Source organism: Tetrao urogallus (genome assembly GCF_951394365.1).
Source record: "Tetrao urogallus genome assembly, chromosome: 3".
Classification (NCBI taxonomy): Eukaryota; Metazoa; Chordata; class Aves; order Galliformes; family Phasianidae; genus Tetrao; species Tetrao urogallus.
In genome coordinates this window covers 31,427,283-31,447,300 of record NC_136815.1, presented here as the reverse complement: position 1 = coordinate 31,447,300, position 20,018 = coordinate 31,427,283, and the positions used below count along the sequence as shown (strand labels likewise).

Genomic DNA, 20,018 nt, shown 5'->3' with positions numbered 1-20,018 from the left:
CAATCGCACCTAGGATTTCATTTTGTTTAGTGGGGAAAAGGGATCTGGGGATAGACCCATACCATATATGGGAACCCATGTCAAAATAAGCCAGTTTCTATTGGGCCCGTCAGCACAGCCAGCACAAACAGAATCCGTTTACTTCTTTATATTCACAAAACAGATCCCTTGCCAAGAAAACTATTTATGATGTTCTATATTAAACTGTGAAAGAACGGCAAGTTACTCATCCCAGAGACAGGCAGCTTTGTCAGGTAAAATTCACTCAGACAACCAAATGCAGAGAAGTGCACTCATTCTGAACTACAGTTCTGAGTCCTCAGAAAATGCTCACGCTGAATTGCTTGGAACTGTTCAGGGGATCATTTTTAAATAGAAACCAACCCAGTCCCTTAAGAGTTAAAGACACACGTCCTGCCTCACTGTCTCTAGAATCTCTATCTACTTAGATGAGAAAGGTCAGGGACGTGCTCACAGGGAGCAGAAGCTCTGCTTTCTCTGGAAAATTCTCAAAAAAATTCATATTGTTGTTACGAGGCTCTATCTGACACTGGGAGATGCAACTCAACACCCTCTCTCCAAACTAGTGATATTTAAATGACGCTGCGGAAATCCAGAAATGATTTTAAAAAAACTACAGCTGTGACTTCCCCTGATGTACACGATTTTTTGCATAAACACACTTTATCTTCTAGTCAAAAATAAAACCAACAAATAGAGCAAATATACAAATACGTGTCATTGTTGAGAAGTAAAGCTTGTTGAAAAAAGGTTTGCTATTGGAGGCTGCGGTCCCTAATGGGACTTTTGTCTAAGTAATAACTTTAGGAGTGTGCCCAGTCCCTGCATTTAATTAAAACTAAGACAGATCCCCCCTCCCCCCTAAACACACACTCGTACAGAGCTTGATGATGTGATGATAAAGTGGGGATAAATTACTCTGGGGCTAAGATGATCAGAGAAATTGTATTGACAACGCACTGAGAGAAAGTATCAGCTTTGAATTTTCAAATGTCTCCTGTACTAAGGCATGTAGATGGTACGGGAACAGAAGCTACATAAGTGAGGCTCATAGAAGAGGGATGTAAGATGAAGTAGCATCCTTTGTATTTATCCAGCCATTAAACAGTGCCTTAAAGGTCTTTATCTGATGTCTAAAGATTGGATTTTAGATTGGCGTTTATCATTACCTCATGGCATGTTCTAACTCATGAACTTAATATACAGTTGATACCATGGACCAGATCTTCATTTGGCTTAAGAGTGTGTGGATTATTTTTTTAATTTTTATTCTTTCAATAACAAATTAATTATGCCAGAGTACTTCACCTATTAGAAACAAGGAGATATGTTCGTCCTGCATAAAGCAGAATTCTGTATGCTTCGTTTTTGGTTTTATTCTTCCAACCAACCGCATGACAAATCAGTGCCGACTGGGTTGTTGGTCACTGACACCGAACAACAATTTTAAACCACAGTTACACAAACATGAGGTTTGGGATAGAGATTTCAGAGGGATTTGTATCTGCTTATATCGAGCCTGAATTTGCTCCAATTCTGCACTCCCGTTGACTCAGCTCCGATCTCAAGAGTAATAGGGAAGACCAGGCCTGTTACCCAATATTAACGAGCTATTGAGAATATTGTTACCCCTATTTCTCATGCAATATGCTTTTCACACCATAGGCAGCATCACACACTTGCTTTAAGACAAGTAAAACTGGTCCACTCTTGTTGCACTATTGAGCGCTGCTTACACGCCAGAATTACAGGCGTCCAAATAATTAAGAAAAAACAAGATTGATAACAAACAGCGTTTGAGCATTTGCCTCTAAGTAGGAAATGCTGCTGAAATATTTAACATTATAAATACACACAGAAAGACCACACTAAAGCAAAAAGTGCATCCTATCGCTCCTCTCATAACAACTGCAATGCAACGTCAGACCCTCTGACACAAGCAATATCTGTCCTATGTCTCCATACAAGTTTTATCTTACACATAGCAGCTGTTGCCTAGAGACGCCCCTGGCTGCAGCAGGAGTTTGCAGCATTTGACAGGAGCCCTTATTGTCTCATGCTACTCATTTGATCAAAAGTAGGAAGAGCTCAGTAATTACAAGCAAAAAAAAGTGACAGAAATGAACCGCATTAGCTGTTCTGTCCAGAAACCATCAGGGTGACCAAGAAGAACAATTTCATTAGATTCCTCAGAGATACACAAGATAAAGTTAATAATGAATTAGGCTTAAGTGCCATTCGTTGTAAGAAAAGGTGCGTGCTGCTAACCTTTGCCAAAGTGTGCATGAACTGCTAGCCCAAAGGACATCTCTTGCATAGGATTAAAAATATATTCATTTTGTGTAATTTCAAAGAGGAAACAGTAGATTTATTAACCTGAAATAGGTACTGCATTAGCTTTTTTAAACAAATTCATGACTTTCTATGATTCTGAAAACATTCGTGACAACAGTGATATAAACAAATGCAGAGATTTCCCTGGGAAGTGGTCAGACTCGACGGTGATAGCAAATTGCATTAGTCTTTTTCAATTTCTCACTTTCCAAAATCTCAATTTTTTTTCAAAAGGTTGATTATATCTTAAAACCATTATATAATAGGGAAAAAATATAGATATCACATATATATTTGTAGACACAAGCAGTGTAATTACATTCAAAACTAAAAAAAAATTACCTGAAAATAAATAAGCAGTTTGGCAGGAAAGAAAAAAAGGTTTCCTACATGAAGGTAAGTTGAAAAGTTTTAAACATTTATAATGCTGTCATGTTTTGGTACTTAAGTGTACATCTCTCCCATCCCTTTTCTCTTCTACAGGTCTCACCAAAGCAATTGCAATCACCGTGCAAAGATACTGATAAATGTTAGTCTCCAGATCATCTGCAGTAGATGCTTTGCTCAAAAGTGATGGCATTGCTTTTCCCCAAAGTCTGGGAAAATCAGACTCCATGCCACTCTGGGGCAGAGCTTTAAGATCTGCTCCTGATTTAAGAGTAATGCAGCTTTTCCAGTTACACAGCAGCCTTAATTGAGGCAACGCCTTATCTATTAAATGGATCTACTGAAAATTAGTTTCCGTTTTCCAGTAAAGTTCAATAGCTTTACAGGGATATTTTCAGAACTCTCAGTGGTACCTAAGAACCAGTGAGCACATCACTTTGCACAAAAACCTCAGTTTGAAAGATGCATAAACATGTTAGGAAATGTTTATAAAAACAGTCCCACTGAAGACTATGTAATGAACAACGCTGTATGGAGAATTAGGTGTTTGCAGGAGAGGGGATGAAAGAAGTAAATTATGACCTGTGAGCTTCTCAAGGAAAGGGTTGATTTTTTTAATTTATATTCAAGCTTTTGCTCCAGCTCAGCATGGAAACGGAGCTGCCTGGAAATTGAAAATGACCATCCTTCGCTATGATGTGTGAATAAGAATTTGATTACAAAAATGAACACGTTGAACCAAATGCACCAGAGATTGTGAGGAGCAGCTTGCTCTCACTCAAACGGGCAATAAAGCCAGACTCAGTAGCTTCTCTGAAGACTGAAACACACGACGAATGCAGTACAAATGAGAGATTACCAGGGAGCTGACAAAACAATCAAGTACCGTTGTTCTGTAAAGACTATAAAACACATCATTTCACACACATGCAGTTTTTCCATACTTCAAACTCCCACAACTATTTAAGCCTTCCTCATCTTTCAGTGAGTGCTTATAGAAAAAGTTAGAATTCACAAATCACTGCAAGGTTTTTTTCACAGCAATAGCGTACATTTTGCCAGTGACATAAATGCAGCACATTGTATAACATGAGTCAGCTCGGTAATGCTAGACCGTCTCTTCTCTAACTAATTTCCATTAACATGAACAAAACCAGTGTTGTCAGCAACTCCTGTAAGGTGAAAAGGGAGACGGAAAGTTTCTCTTTGCTTTTCAGGTCTGATTTGAAGTGGTACTCAGAATTCTTAATTCTGCAAGAAAAAAAAACATGTTTGTCCTCTAAAGACAGAAACAATAGGTTTACTTGCTGCAAATTCCATTTTGTTATTATTTCCTTAATGCATTCCGTGCTTTTTTTCCTGAAGCACTACGAATGTCACTGTTCAACAGTAGATGGAGCAGTAGATCATTACAGTCTTAGTTATCTGTGCCAATTACTGCATAATTTTTCAGCTGCTGACATGTAAGCAAATGCCAAAAAGATATAGAAAAGTAATTGTTAAAGAATTTAGAACTGTGAAGATGACAGTAAAATAATCCAAGCAAGAGTCTGCCAAATGGCAAAGAAAAGCCCGCGTTTATGACTTAATAAATAAACTTAGAAACACACATTCACAAAATCACAAACCGTATGTTAGTTGAATATAGTAAATATGAACATTCTTAACCTTGAAATGCTCACTCACAAATATTTTCTAACCGTTCACAGGAATGGTGAAGTGCCTTCCAAAAGTGAAGTTCAAAAATATTCCACATTTTTGGCCTTGTAATGAAAAGGTAAAAGTGGAAGTCTAAAGTTAAAATAATAACTACAAGGACAATTTGCTTCACGCTCTAATCAGTTGCTTTTCCTTTAAAATGTTTGTATGAAATTTACCACAATAAATTGCTTTGAACTTAACAGTAATTATATCATGACCCCTGTTTGTTCACCAGGGATTAGAATCCTCTCACCAAATGGGAGCCACATGAAACGATGCATTTAATTTAAATTGGTCACTCCAACCCTCATCTTCAGTGGAGACAGAGAGACATCCACATGGTGTGTAGGGAAGGTCCCAGTTTTGAGGCTTTCTTCTCCCAGTCAACATAGAAGATGGTCTGAAACCAGATTTCAAGACTGGATGGCTATGCCTCCCCCAAGATTTAGCGTAATTTCCCTTAAAATCAACTGGGTCTTAGTGGAAATTTATTCACAAAAACTGCAATTGCTGCATGTTCTATTTTGAAACTTCATATAATTACTTAGTCATACAGCCAATATTTGTCATTACAAATCAAGGCCAGAGGAAAATTTCTCCATTGCCTTCAAAGTACCAGTTCTCAATGGCAAGCCCACTGCCCTCCCCCGCTTCCTTCCAGCAGCATTAACTTTTTCACTGCAATCTCACAAATCGGAAAAAGAGTAACCTCTAAAGCTGTTTTAGACTAAAGGTCAGAATTCAAAGGATTGGTAACTCTATCCACAGAGCTCTGCAATGATATTGCTATTGGAAACACGCTCAGAAGCACCAGTATTCAAGATGTTTTTATGAAGCAATATCAGTAAGTACAAAATATGAAGGTTTTTTTTTTTTTTTTCCTCCATATTGTGAGTTTATCAAGACAAGTATTTGCTTTCTGTCACCGAATTTTAGTTTGATGTTCTCTGAAGTAACAAAACTGGGCTCTATGTTATGTGCTAATGAAAACAGCAGCTTTGGTTTGTTTATCTAAATACTTAAAGAGAGGCACCTCTTGCAGGCAAAATGTAAACAAAGCTTAAACTCCTTTTACTGCTTGGATACTTCCAGGCTGCTAATAAGGATTTTTTTTTTTTTTAATTAAGTGCATTTTGCAGATTTTCTGTATTTCCTGCTTGACAATCTGTCTTCCCAAAGAAATATTTAATTCCTAAACCAATTATTCATGATTACTACTATATTTTAAGTCTATGAACATAAGATAACAGATACCTGTCAGACTTAGGCTCAGAGGAAAAAGACGACAAATGGCAGTCAGTACTTTTGTTTCTGCAAATCTGACATTAATTTAGAGGGAAATAGGTTAGAATAAGGATGGTTTCAAAAGAGCTAAGAACAAGGAAAAGTTTGATTTGGTATCAAAAAAACCCCAACATATCATATACCTTGCCCTTCTGTCTTGTATCAACCACACTGCATATAGAAGAAGCTGAAGCAGCCTTATCTACCCTGGAGATTTGCCTTACCAAGTTCTGAAATCCTGTCTTCAAGGATATCTTTCCTTTTACAGTACAGGAATTTCTACACATAACAGTCTGCTAAATAATATAGTTAAATGACTATTTCACAAAGACACAGACAAATGAAAACACACCTTATGCTGGATGCCGGTTTCTTTGTTGAAAGGTACAACACATACTGTACACCAAGCAGAGGCAGAAGGCTTTTCCAAAAAGCAATACCAGGAGCATACAATAAGGTAATCAAGGAGAAGAGCACACAAAGATGCACACAACTGAACAAAAGTGTATGAAACAAAGCAGGATGATTAGAGATAAATGGTTTGTACTTGCTATAATCTGATTTTTAAAACAGAATTAGGAACTAGAACCACTGAGTGCAACTCAAAAATGCTTAGTCTTCAGTGTATCTGGTGCCAGTTTCCTTATATCTATGAGTAGGGCACCTTCACATACACAGGCTGATTTTTAGCAGCTCTTCTGGAAAGCAGCAAAACACTGCTTAATTAGACACACCTAGGAAAATTAAGTAGATTTAGCAGCTTAAAATTCAGTAGCCTCAAATGTTCTCCACCAATGTATTCCTCTACAGACAACTACTTCATTAAAATAAGTCATAACTCTATGGCTGGAGACTGAATACTTCAAGTGCCCATTTCTGGTGCTAGGGAAGCAATGCTCCGCTGCCCCAGGTGAGGACTCCATTGGTGCTGCTCTCACATCAGGCCCTGTGACTGGCCCCACCAGGACAGCATGCCCATCCTCAGCAGACACTGATAAATTGCTTCCCTACCCCTCACTGTGAGGAAAAACAAGTGTCCAGAAAGCTCTCCCCTTCCAGAACACACATGAGAAAGGACTTGGAATTCAGGAAGCACCTCAGCAACTGTGTGGTGCCTAAGTTTGGAAGGGGAATATCAAAGGGACTCAGCCCCCAGCTGGGTACTGCTCAGGCACCATAAAGCTCCCATCCCTCTCTGAGATCTGTAGGAGCTGCTGCAAACCAGCAATGATATCCCTACAACACATTTCTCTTCCTGCCTTTTTCTCCCCTCTCATAAATTCTCATTATTATTTATAGTTGTAATATTTTATTAAATAAGAAAACACTATCAATATTTTCACCTCCAAAATACTATAAAATATTGTTATAAATCTTAAAGCCTAAATTAAAATAGGATTGATGTTATGAGTTTCTTTTTATGGTACTGGCCTCAAATATATGTGGTGTACCAAGCACAGCTGGAGACGTATAGAAATCTTTCTCTATTAGTTGATGAGTTCCAGGACTTGGCTTTTGTTTTTCTGGTCAGGAAGTAAATAAAATACAAGTTAAACAGCATGCATCATAAAGTAACAACTGGTAGATCAAATATTTTTTAGTCTAATTTAAGATGGAGTTGCCTAAAAATCTTTTTACTACCTCCTGAATATGTGGGATGTAAATTTCAGCAGACCCTACACTGGGAGGTTCCTATCAGCCACTGTTGGAGTCAAACAGGGTTTGAGCCTCGGCTACTTCAAGTTTGATTGAAAGTTTGGGCTCTGGTACCCATTAAAAACCCTTTTGAGATCAGAAGAGCTGTGTACTGATGTTCGGAGCCTACAGCTCACATTGCACGATACAGGTATAGTTATCTCCTAATGTCTGGATGCACTGAAGACTCCATTTTCTCAAAATTTGAATGGATACCATAAATTACTTGATGTGAAAATCAATTTAAAAAATAACTGGAAGTTAATATGCAATAAAAATGTCACCCATTAATTCAGTAAGATAATTAGACTTCAGAAACCCCAAATAAAAGGTTTGAAGACTGGTGCTTAAGTTTGATTTACAAATTCAGGTCTATGTATAAAAAAGTATCCATCATAATGATTTAAGAGACTGGTTTAAGATACTGCTTTGCTAAATCTTTATGCTCACCTAAACATCACTGTAACTTTGTAAGACATAAGTTTCTTTGTTTTAATAAAATCATACAGCACAGTTCAAAAGTATTTCAACTTCAGTTCTGTTTGAGCTCACACAAGTCTCCTGCTAGAAATGTCCATGCATAACACCAATAAGCCTTCCATCAAACACCTGAGAGCCAACTGTAATGGAAACTATTAGTAATTAGAAAGCAATGATATCATTTAACTGTCAACAAACATGAAGTACGTGTGCAGACATCAATAGGAATGTGATAACCTAATAAATAATAAAAATGGCAACATACAGACTTCGCAAGATTTCTACAGCTCAATGTGACATGAGCACATAGGTGTCATCTGCTCAAGGAAACTCATTCAATATCTCCTTCAGCATGTAAAAAGGTGTTTCTTTCTTCATAAACTAGAAGAACCAAGAAGCCACAGCAACCTTTCCCAACACCAAATGTAACAATGTCCAAAGTAACATTTCTGTAAGATGATGTATACTCAAAACACCCTAAATCTTGGATTCAATCCGTGATTTGGAAAACCCCAATGATGGACTTACTCCTTATTCTGTTTATTTTCTGAGATATGACAACGGATTCACCAGGATTCAGAAGATACTGAGACAGAATCCAGATTGTCAAGCAAATGCAATTTTTTTTAGGGTCAGGAGGGGTGGAGAAGACCACTCAATGGAATGTGGGTAGGACCACAGTGAGTGGTCCCTCCTGTGCCTCAAGACCTACATGAAGGATCAAGCTGAGCAGCCTTTAACCCTTCAACTCTCGCTGTCTAACTCAACTCTCTCACTTCTTAGATGGCAATCTAATGACTCAGCTCTTTGGAGAAGTAGCACACAGGAAGGTCTGGGGTCTAAGTGTGAAGCCACTTCATGGAGAGGCACATTTGCAGCTCTCAGATTAGAAGGTGGCAAAGAAACCCACAACTACATGTTGCCTCCACAGTGCAGATGGACTTCTCGGATAGAAGAGGTGTGTAGAACCAGGCTCAACTAGAATTTCCTCCATCTTCTTTTATGTATGTAAAACCTATGTGTAATCTAGCTTTTAATAATCATAGCTAAACTACTGCTGCAGAAGCAGCATTTCCTGAAAAAAGACTCTCATCAAATCAATGTTTTTCACACCTGCCATGTTCATGTTTCTACAAGACCTTATCAATACGAACATTATCAACACGTTTACTAAAATAATTCTTCTGCTTTTTTAGGTTTATTGGAATCACTGGGTGAGATGATAGTGAAAATAAAGCAGTATTTAATGAAAAAAATCAATACACAAAAGAACGATTGCTAAAAACATTTTCAAGTCTCCTGTTTTTTTTGTTCAACCTCTTAGAACTGAACCCTTGATTTCATGCAAGTCTAAATAAAATAGATAATATAAATACTAATTTACTGCTTGAAATTTGTTTGTTTTCCTCACCAGCCTGCAATCACAGCTCTGACTTTATTAGCTGAAACTCGCTAAAAGCATCCTCATCATCTTCTCATAACTGCATCCTGAAAGAGTGCCTAATTTCTCCAGTCTTGATCAGCTTATCTGATTACTTCTCCATTTACATAATTCCTTGTTAGCTCCGGAAATTACTTTTCAGAAAGCGTTATCAGAAAGGTCAATGTGCTGTTGAACACGGTGGTGCTTAGCCCCCTAACCACATTATAAATACTTTCTCAGGAGTCAGTCCTCCCACGCAGGAGTGACAGTCTTACTGCACATCAGCAGCTTATTTCTCTCCTCTTAACTTTGAAGATGTGAGAAAGGAATGGACATATTCACTAAATCTCTTTTGTGTTTACTCTCACAACTCTCTTCATCAGAGCTACCAAAAGGCTGATTGTAGATACACTGACTTACATTCACAGAGGACACAACCCCTTGGCAGTGTAGGACACCTGGCATTTTTCCACAGTAGGTTCTACTATCCAGCTGTTCACAAGTCACTCTGAATGGCTAATGATACCCACATTTACCTACCATGATTTTCCAGCCATCTCTCATTTTATTCTTTGGTTAATTGATTTACACAATTTCTTTACATAAACTCATTTTTCACTGGAGAATTTAACCAAACCTATTTCCCAACACAGTATATTGTCTTAGATTTTCCACAGAATAGAGAGCTTATATTTTGCTTGTGACATTTAAGAGTTCACTCTATGACTTAATACTATTTATTACTGCTATACTAAACACAGTAATGAAATGATTTATTGTACATACTAAATATGCTTTATTATATTATTTACACGTTTCTATTCAGCTCTTTAACCATTGCCACACTGAGCCTTGCTGGAGTTTGAGCAGTTTGGCCTTACTGGAGATGCAACTGTTTTGTTTCCCAGTTTAGGGTCTCATGGAGGAATTTCACTGCTTCTCAACTTCAGGAAGGGAGGATGTTTGGGTTAAGGCAGTGTTATCCAGAGAGAAAGCATAACATTTCTTTTCTCTTGATCTTTATTTGGTATCCAGCATTCAGTCCATAGGGCAGAGAAGTTAAGATAAACTGACAAAGCCTATGACAGAATAATTGGCAACGGAATTATTTAGCAGGAGATTGCTGCTTGGTTTGACAGGACTTCAAGATGTAGCTGGCAGACAGATGCACAGAGAAAGCTTTGAAATAGCTAGTTCTCCTCACTGCTTTTTTTTTTTCTTTTCTTTTTTTAAGGTTATACTGATTCAGAAATATTCTTATTTTGTAGGCATTAACGTTATTTCACCCAGCAGCAGCCATCTCAAGAAAGCAAAGGTACAATCATACTACTTTTTTTCCAGGGAGTCTCAAATTTTGGCTGAAGTACAGACAGCATAATTTTTTTTTTTTTTTTTTTTTTTTTTTAAGACATAAATACTCCATCTTTTCTTTCTTTCCTAAACTGATGCTCAGGAACCTGGCTCCTTCCTACTTACCTGGCTTTGGATTTGTGATGCAGAACAAGAGATCATTGCATAATCAAATTAAAATTATTCATGACTCAAGTATCAGCACCCTATCTCTTTTGGTACACCAGTGACAGCTGGTCAGAGAAGAATGTAGATATGTGGATTCTTACTCCAGTGCGCACGCCTTTTCTTTCACCTCCTGTACCTTTCTGATACAGTCTTACAGGGCTATCTTCAGAACACAAAGAGCTAGTTTAACCCAACACTGAGATCCACCACCATCTGATTGACATACATATCTCCTCAAGTGATGCAATCATCTGCCTTTTATTCTTTTAAAGCTAACTTTGGACAATAACTTTTAAATACGCTCGTTAAAATTACAAGCGGATTCAGTGACTTCTTTTTAAACTACTCCAGAAAAGTATTTTGTGTTTTAATAATTGCTGAAATTGTTTTCCTTTGTGTTTAAGCACTTTATTCAGCCACATGCATTTTTTATTACTGGACAGAAGGAGCTTATGTCAATAATTAAAAACATGTAAATTATGTGATCACTTTGTATTTACACTGGCTTTTTCTTCATTGTCTGCATTTTATTTCTGATTGCATAAATATTCATAGAGAAACACCTAGGGAAATTTTCAAAGTGGTGTAGAGAGACCGAGCTATGCAGTTCCTATTAATTTTAATAACAGTCACATGGTTTTGTTCTCATACTCTAATTTGAAAATTTCCCTCCTGTTTTCCACCATCTAAAATAACAGTATAATTCCAAGTATGCTCCGTCTGTGTCTCCCTCCCTGCAAGCTATACACGGGGGACATGCAATATTTTCATACAAATACTTTGGGATGCCTTGGTGGCATTTTTTATCTAGAAGAAAAGTCCCCAGCCTAATCAGTGTTACAAAACTCCTCCTGCTGCTCCTAATCCTCATCTTTACAAATATTTCCATTCATTCTTCTACTGAAATGCCTTTTCAGATGCACTGAAAAAATATATTGTGGGAACCTCTTGCACGATTAGAAGTACAATTACCAAAAAAATATGATCAAAAGCATCACTAAAACCAGAATGAGACATAATTTATAACCCACCAAACAGTCCCAGAAACCATACTTTGACATTCCTACCCCAAAAGCTAATGATGGCAAGCTAGAAATGAAAGATTTTTGTCATTTGATTATATTTGAACTTTCCTCACAATGTGCCAGGAAGGTCAGCCAGGGTATTTTAGAGCAAGACTTAGAGTTACTTAGTGCCTTGCCAGAGATTCCCTCTGTTTTACAAATCATAGGCAGCAGTTTTCTCTGTTGTTTCTTCTAAACAGCTTTTTTATATCTCCTGGAAACCAAAACTGGGTGAAGAAAAGAAGGGGAGGTCTGCTATGAGGATAGTGCAACTCCCAGGGGGGAAGGGCTGGGCTTCTGGGATGCAAGCTGCTTAGGAATGCTCTCTCTGGGCTGGGAACTATTGAGAGCGTATGGCTCAGGGTTGATAGAAATCAACTCTGCCACGCACCTCTTAACAAGACCCACACACCTCCAGACTGTCTGTGGTCAGTAACCTGCCTTATTCTATGAATTTTCAGGTATCTGTTGAAAGACACATTGGTCTCTAGCTTTCACCAGCCAGTGATGTATATTTACAGTCTCCACAATCCAACTGTCCTGCCTATTTTCATAAAACTTAAAGGAGCATGGTATCTCTGAGACTGGTAGCTCTCCATCAGGCTCAGTTGAGACTTTCCAACAAATCGAGAAGTTAATAATGAAAGATGCACAGCTAGGCAGACATGTCCAAAGAATGTGACTGCAAAAGCCTTTTTTCTTTAGGAAAGCAAGCTGTAACAAGAAACTGCCTAACCTCCATTCACAATTCTGTTCAGTTAATGAACTTTTTCATCTTGCTGACATCCATTTTGCTTACATAGCAACTTTGTTTTATGTAGAAAGACAGCTTCCCAGAGGGTGAGATCTGTCAGATGTCACAGGAAATCCTGTCAGTCCCTACTTTTGTAAGCAGAGCAGTACCTCAAGAAATCAGGTTCATTGTCTAGAGGAAAACAATGCTACAGACAAAATCCTTCCTTGATTTGGTTGGTCTTCCCTTTCTGTCAGAGCCCAGCTATAGCTACAATCGAGAAATCTCTTCTTCCACATCACACTACCATCTGAGTCTTCTTCAGCAGTGTCTCAGGCTCAAGGCTACACACAGCTGGAGTGCCCTGCCTCATGCACCTGACCTTCTCTTCCTCACTGCTTAGCAGCTGCTCGTAAGTGTGACATCAGTGAAAAGGATCTTCCCTTTTTACCCAGTTTCAGCCTACTATGTCAAGCACTAGAAAACACTAATACTGAGGGTAGCATAGGCTTATAGAGAAGGATTATATCACTAGGATAAAATAAGCTTTGTATTTAGTGCCCTAAAAATTTTACTGCATTCTGTAATTTTCTGAAATCCACATTCTTCTCCGTTTTAACAAGTTTTTTCTTTTAAACATGTTTTCCATGATGTAATATTACTTTTGTGTCTTAATCCCTCCACAGAAACCAATTTCTAGTTAGTTACAGGAGAAAGCAATAAACGCAGAAACTAAGTAATTGTCATTAAGCTTTACATCCAATTTTTTAATTATTTTAAATTACTTTTAAATAACATTAAATGCAGAAATCATACTAAGCCTATTCTGTAGCTGTCCTGTAATAAAAAAAAAACAGGACAAAAGGCTACAAGCTAAACTGGGCCACTTTGTGTGTTTGCACCATAATTGTAAAAAATATATAACTGGAAATATAACAAGAGCCAAAATTGACAGCTTTATAAAATATTGATGGCTACTATCCTATTTATGGTTTTCTTTCATAAACATAAAAGCAAAAGAATGTTAATGAAAATTCTTACCTTACTCTATACCTTATATCCTTATACCCTATACTCTTATACCTTACTCTAGCAAGCTATAAAGGAAAGGGTTACCTGTAAGTTTTTGATACCGATGATGAAATTCATCGCCATTTGATTTTTCCCATACCTCATGTCTTTGCTCAAAGGAAATTGATCAAACTCTTACCAAAAGCCCTGTAAAGCTGTATGCAAAAAAAACCCTGCTCCTTGGTGCAAACTGGATCTGCAGCCTCTTTACTCTTTCAGCATCTGAAAATCCAAGAAAGCTTGCCTCTCTTGAACCACTCAAAAACCAATATATCATCCCACATAAAAGGATGAGAGAAGTATAAAGGGACTTGCAAAGCCACAGCCAACTTGCAAACACTTCATATGCAGCACGTTGGGCACACTTATCAGGCCTGATCAGACACCCACCATTTACGCGAGTAGCTAAGCACAGCAATTTTGATGTCTTTAGTACACATTCAAAATTGTAACATATTGCAGTGTTTAGCCTACATGATCCTTAAAGGATATTCCAAAGTAAAGTTCAAAGCTGCCAATTAATTTCACAATAGGAAAAAATGAGAATAGGTGGTGCCAGCTTCACACCCTCAAGAGAAAGGCGGACTATTCCAGAACTGAAGCACCAAGGTTTCAGAACACAAAATAGAGCAATCATCATATTTTGTCTGTTTCTGACTTCAAAAATCTTAGTTATAAATTATCTAAAATGTATCAATAGGTACTTTTGTTTTAAATTAACTGAACAATACAAATACTCATACCATATCAATGCCCCTACACAGACTACAGTCTTTACTGGACTGTTACTTCTTACAATCTCTTGTTATGCTTTAGCGAACTAAGTTTTTATACTACTCTATCCACAGGCCAGAAACATTTTAAAGGATGTCTACTGCAATGTTTCCCTACATCCACTCCTCTTCTCTGAGCCAGTCTCTCATTCACAACTGTCTGTGTACTCTCAAATTGGCTTGTGCTATACTATTAACTAAGCTCATCAGAGGTAGAAGGAAATTTTTGTTGTAACTTACTGAAAATATTAAAATATTGCTCTGAAGCTGAAAAAGATGTCAAATGTAACTCATCCTTTCAGCTTTCAAATGTTTGTAACTGGTAACATCATTTACATGTAATGTTGGAATGGCTTTGGTCTAGTTCCCACTTTTTAGCTTCACATAGAGGTTTGGATCTGTGGAGGAAGTGTCAGAGGCCAAAATTACTAGTTATGGCACTGCCACTCACTACATATATTAACCTAGGACCTAGAATGAAGAAACATACTCATGTATGAGTACTTCTCAGCCTTCGTGCATGTGCAAGATCTGGACTTACATGTGAGGGTATGTATCCAAATGTAAGACAGTATATCTTGGCAAATTAGAGCTAGATCCTCAGCAGACATGAACAATGCACCAAGAAGTGAACTTTAGTTACGAGTGTCATCTGGAGACCCATCTAATTAATGTGATCACTCTCACAGGAAGAGAACTATCCTACCAAGCGTATCAGGATACATCGAGACTTAGCAGTCCCAACAAAGTGCCAAATAACAAAAAATTGTGACGCTGATAAACTTACTAGTACAATAAATGCCCTTTTTCACAGAACAGTCATTATTTGCTTTCGTTAACAGATGCATTGTGTCTCGTTTCTTCAAGATGAGGACTGTAATATTCCACAGTCATCTGTCAGACTTCGGGGCACATTTACTTAAATCTTTTAAAATATGCCGTCTATTTGGCCAGTGAATTTCAAAGTTAATGAAGCAAACATCCTCACATACACAAGTGAGGGAAAAAAAGGGCATAATTCTTTGTTTGACCTTTATTCACATCTGAACATGAAACATGAGCACTCTCAAAGCGAGGTAGAATTTTGTAATGTACTAAAACATCTGCTAAAGCCTAGTGCTCCAAAAAAGCCTCCTGCTCCTAACTTTACCTATGCACTATATGTCTCACCAAGCAGGTATCTATGAATTTTGATATATTTACTTCTTCAAAATGTGAAAAAAAATGAAAAAAGTAGAAACAACCTAATGATGACTTGGCAGTTTGCAGAGGAAAGCTCTTTGAAACCATGCCTTGAGCCACACAGAACTCCAGTTGAATAATTAATTACATATTGACAAGGTCTTATAAAAGAAAAGCTCAAAGCTGTATTGACATTTACATCTTCTTAACATTCATCAGAAAATGTCATTCTGCTTGAAACAGTTATTGGTAGTGTTCATGTTTTTGACTTCTTATCCAAGTTCTGAGCAAGAAAATGTGATGATACATAGTAGAAACTTCCCTAAGATTTAATCTTTATGATGAACTAATTTGCACTAGCAGAATCTTAATGTGCATATGTACATACAAGAATGAGCTACAGTGTGCTGAAAACATTTCTGAAGTATTCTAATTAGGCATTACATCTGAATTTTCATTTAATTGGAAACTATTAACACACAAAAGAACACCAAAGAAGTGAATTAAAAAACTGTCCATAAATTTTACACAGTAGGGTGTAAAAAGCAGATGCAAATAACTACAAAACGTGCAATTCTGTCAGTGCACTGTATTTCAAAAGGAGAGGAAATACATTTTTATTTCTCAGTTTTTCTATTTCATTTGCAATTAATTGAAGTAAGATGGCATGCACATTTCTACCAGAGCTCCTCTGTTACAGTACTTCAGATGCACTTAATAAATTGCACCTTCCATGAAAAGAAAAGGTGATGGATTGAAAAATGTTTAGCACAACCATGCATAATTGATAGGTTCCCTAGTGCAAATAAGTGTCTAATAAATAATTAAATTTAATCTCATTATAAGAGTATTCATAATGGGATAATTTAATTAAATGAAAGCCAAAGGGTTTCTAGGGGTTGAAAGATGCTGCTGTTGCTATATTTGGCTAATGGTCTGGGGATAGCATAGTGAAGAAGGGTAATTCGCATGGGTGCATGCATTATTTAATGAATCCCTCTGAGATGCAGGAAAGGACAGATCAATGATAACTCGTCATTTTATCATTGCTTACAATGCACATTTAAACAACCTGGGAAACGTTAAAAACAGAGACAGAATCTTGAAACTCCTTGAAATGCATCAGGCCCCTTTCCGCCAGACGAATAGTGAGCACTTCCTTTCATAATACACATTTTCATGATCATCTACTGTTAATCTTTTTCTTTCCTTCAGACCAAAAATAAGAGGAAAGCCTTATAAGCCACTGTATAGTTAGGGCAAGTCTGCCCCTAAGTGAAAGTTATAATGGATACAGCATGTATATCTGATACTAAAAAATTGATAGCTGTGTCATGTGGGACCCATTAACAAGCTTTTTGAGTGGGCTGAGTTTTGAGCTTTAAGTCTCCAGAAGCACTTAGCTAGGCTGGGATACTAAAACCATACAAGTCTAAGTAGCTAGCTCATTTGCAGGTAATCAGTTATGAATTAATATGAACAGTGAAGGTTATATCTTTTCAGATAAGACAAGTGTCATCTTGCACACAGCAAATGTGCAAGACCCAAAAGCTAAATGGAGTTGGTTTGCAGTCAGAACATCCATTTTCTAATGACCTGCACAGGCATAAGCATTTCTTCGTTTAGAAACTTTTATCTTTATTGATTAACTCTGAACACAAGGCCTGCAGTCTTGTGGTTTGTCCATCCAGAGGGTCTCACCCATCTGATTGTACCAAACGCTTTTACCAGAGATGCAAATCACAACAGTAGGACACAATTGCCCTTGGTTTCATCTTCTGAAACATGAAAGTTAAGAAACACCAACCAAAAAAAAAAAAAAAAAAACTTGTTTTCTGACTGCTCATGTTACCTGAGTTATTCTTTTTAATATCCTTTTAAATCCTTCTGATTTTGTCTCGTATGGGTAACACAGGCTTATTCTTTATAGAAATAAACCATTTGCCTGCATCAGTGTAACCACTTGAATTCTTGACTGGTGCCCTGGTGAGCTGGAGCAACAGGGAGCCACACAAAAGGATGCCTGAACTCCTTCAGGAGCTCTGACCGCTGTAGCTCACACAATTCATCGAAATAGTTTACAATACTATCAGCAGTTATATCACATCCTATAGGAGTTTCTCAGCCTTTCCCAATCTTCTTCTCTAACTATGCCTTTCTTGAATTTACCTCTTCTCTTGAATTTACCTCTTCTCCATTGACCATATATATAACTGATTAATAAACATAGTTAGCAAAATATTTGTAGCATATAGATGCTGACATTTTTGCAGATGAATGCCAGTCTCCTCTTTCTACTTGTTCTCTATTCTTTCTGCCACTTTTTCAGAACCCACAGAAGTTTAGCATTAATATGCTTCTTGAATTACTTCCTGCAAGAATCCAAAGTGTTTCTGCAAATCCAAATATACTGTACGCATCTGTTTTTTGTTTGCCCATGAAGAATGCACTGTCTCTATGTTCTCCAAGGGATTTACACCTCTATAATCTGCTTACCTCAATCAAAAATGACTTACTGGTTTCTAGAATGGCTGCTCTTTTTTTTTTTTTAAACCAGCTCCTTACAATGAACAAACACTGCAGTTTGGTTTTTTTTCCTGTTCATTCTTGTTCAGTTCTTTTGGTTAGCAGCTGCTTCAGCATTGTAAAAGAAAATGGTTCCTCAACTTTGTATACAAAGTGTTTAATTTTACACTAACATAAATGAATCATTCACAAGTCACTACATGGGAGATACAATGCCTCATCCCTTCTCAACCACAAAATTTAGTTTCTTCCAATGCAGCAGACTTGCTGAATATTATCATGTTGGGGATGAAATGAATAATGTTTTTTATTTTAGTGTCAGTTAGCAAAATACTCCTAAGAAAATACCAGATTATTTTCTGCTATTTTTAAGTTTACCTCTTCCATCTGTTACTCCACATGTAAAAATTTATTCACAGCCTGGGGAAATATCAGGGGCTGTATTTTCTGAATTGGGCATCCAGAACTAAGTAGCTTGATTTCTATAGAAGTTCAATATTCTCAGTGCTTATGAAATGAGTTTGAGACAGTGAGTTGAAATTAAGATGTTCTTTTCTATAGCTTCCTCGGGCACAGTCCTCTCTTTAAATCTCTGGGAGGATTTGTGCACATTTTATTACAACTTATTTAATTCAAACAGCTGGGAGGTGGAATCTATGCTGATGATTCAATAATGTGTCCTATCTTTCAAGAACTAACACAGTTCTCCACCTACTTCCTCTATTCTGTAAGGAGATCGCCAGTAAGCAGGCTAAAAATATATGCAGCATTATGAAATGAAGATTTTTTTTCCTTGCCTTGTATAAAATACAGAACTAATAAAATAGCATTTATTTCTTCCTTTTACAGATTGTTTCCAAAACTGCCTCTTGGAATGACCTTAATTCTGAACTACTTTGAACAGCATTCAAACTTTAATCAGTTATGGGTGGAGGGATTTTGTTTGGTCAAGAGTGGCACTTTCTACTTATTTGTCCTATTAAGTAACAAACTATCTTACCCCCAGAAAGTAGTACCCCTATAGCAAAACCTCAGCAGACAGATATAGCCAGTGCTGCAATAACTATCATAATATAGACTTTAATTATAATCTGTGATTTTTACTCCCTGTTGAAATGCTTCCCAAACAGCAAGACAAAATTCCAATCAGTCATAAAAGGGAAAAATGAGAAATGAACAAATAACATGGAAAAATTTTGGTGAGAAATCAAGTTGTAAGTATATTTTACAGTAAGAAACAATGAAAAGGACTCAGAAGTTCTTTTTTTCATGCTTTTTTTCTCCTTACAATAATTCTCATCAGTTATTTTAAACTCCAAATACAGGCAGGCAGAGATTTCATGCAATACTGCCTTATATTCAAGATTTAACATTTTCATATGGCTGAACAGTGGCTACACCTATTCTGAAACAGCAGAATAATCAAAGAACAATATGGATATATTGTAACTTCTGCTTGCAAACCCACTTTATCCTAACTGGTGAATCCATCATTTTCCTCATAAAGAGTCAGTACTGGCATTAATGATTATGCCAATAAATGCTTTCATAAAGCTCCGCTTCTCACATACACGTGTTACTAAAGCTCGATGCACAGGTACTAGGGGAAGAAACGGAAAGAAAGAAGAAGTGGACGCAATATTTTTCCTGTTAAATGTATTCCAAAACTCCCCCTGAAAACTTGTACCAAAGTTGTGTATTTGGGGCACATTTGGTTTACTTAATTTTTAATTTTTTAAAATCTACCTCTGTAAACACAGTTGCTGCACTTCTATCACTTAAAATAGTCAGTCTACTTCATGATGACACTAAGATATACCTTGGGT

The 20,018-nt window shown here is 37.1% G+C and overlaps 1 protein-coding gene across 5 annotated transcripts in view; it reads right to left on the bottom strand.

Moving 5' to 3' along the window:
* The window catches only part of EYA1 (EYA transcriptional coactivator and phosphatase 1), a gene marked incomplete at both ends in the record, with an annotated part of 146,389 nt that overhangs the window by 87,674 nt on the left and 38,697 nt on the right, over positions 1–20,018 (bottom strand). The window lies entirely within an intron of this gene.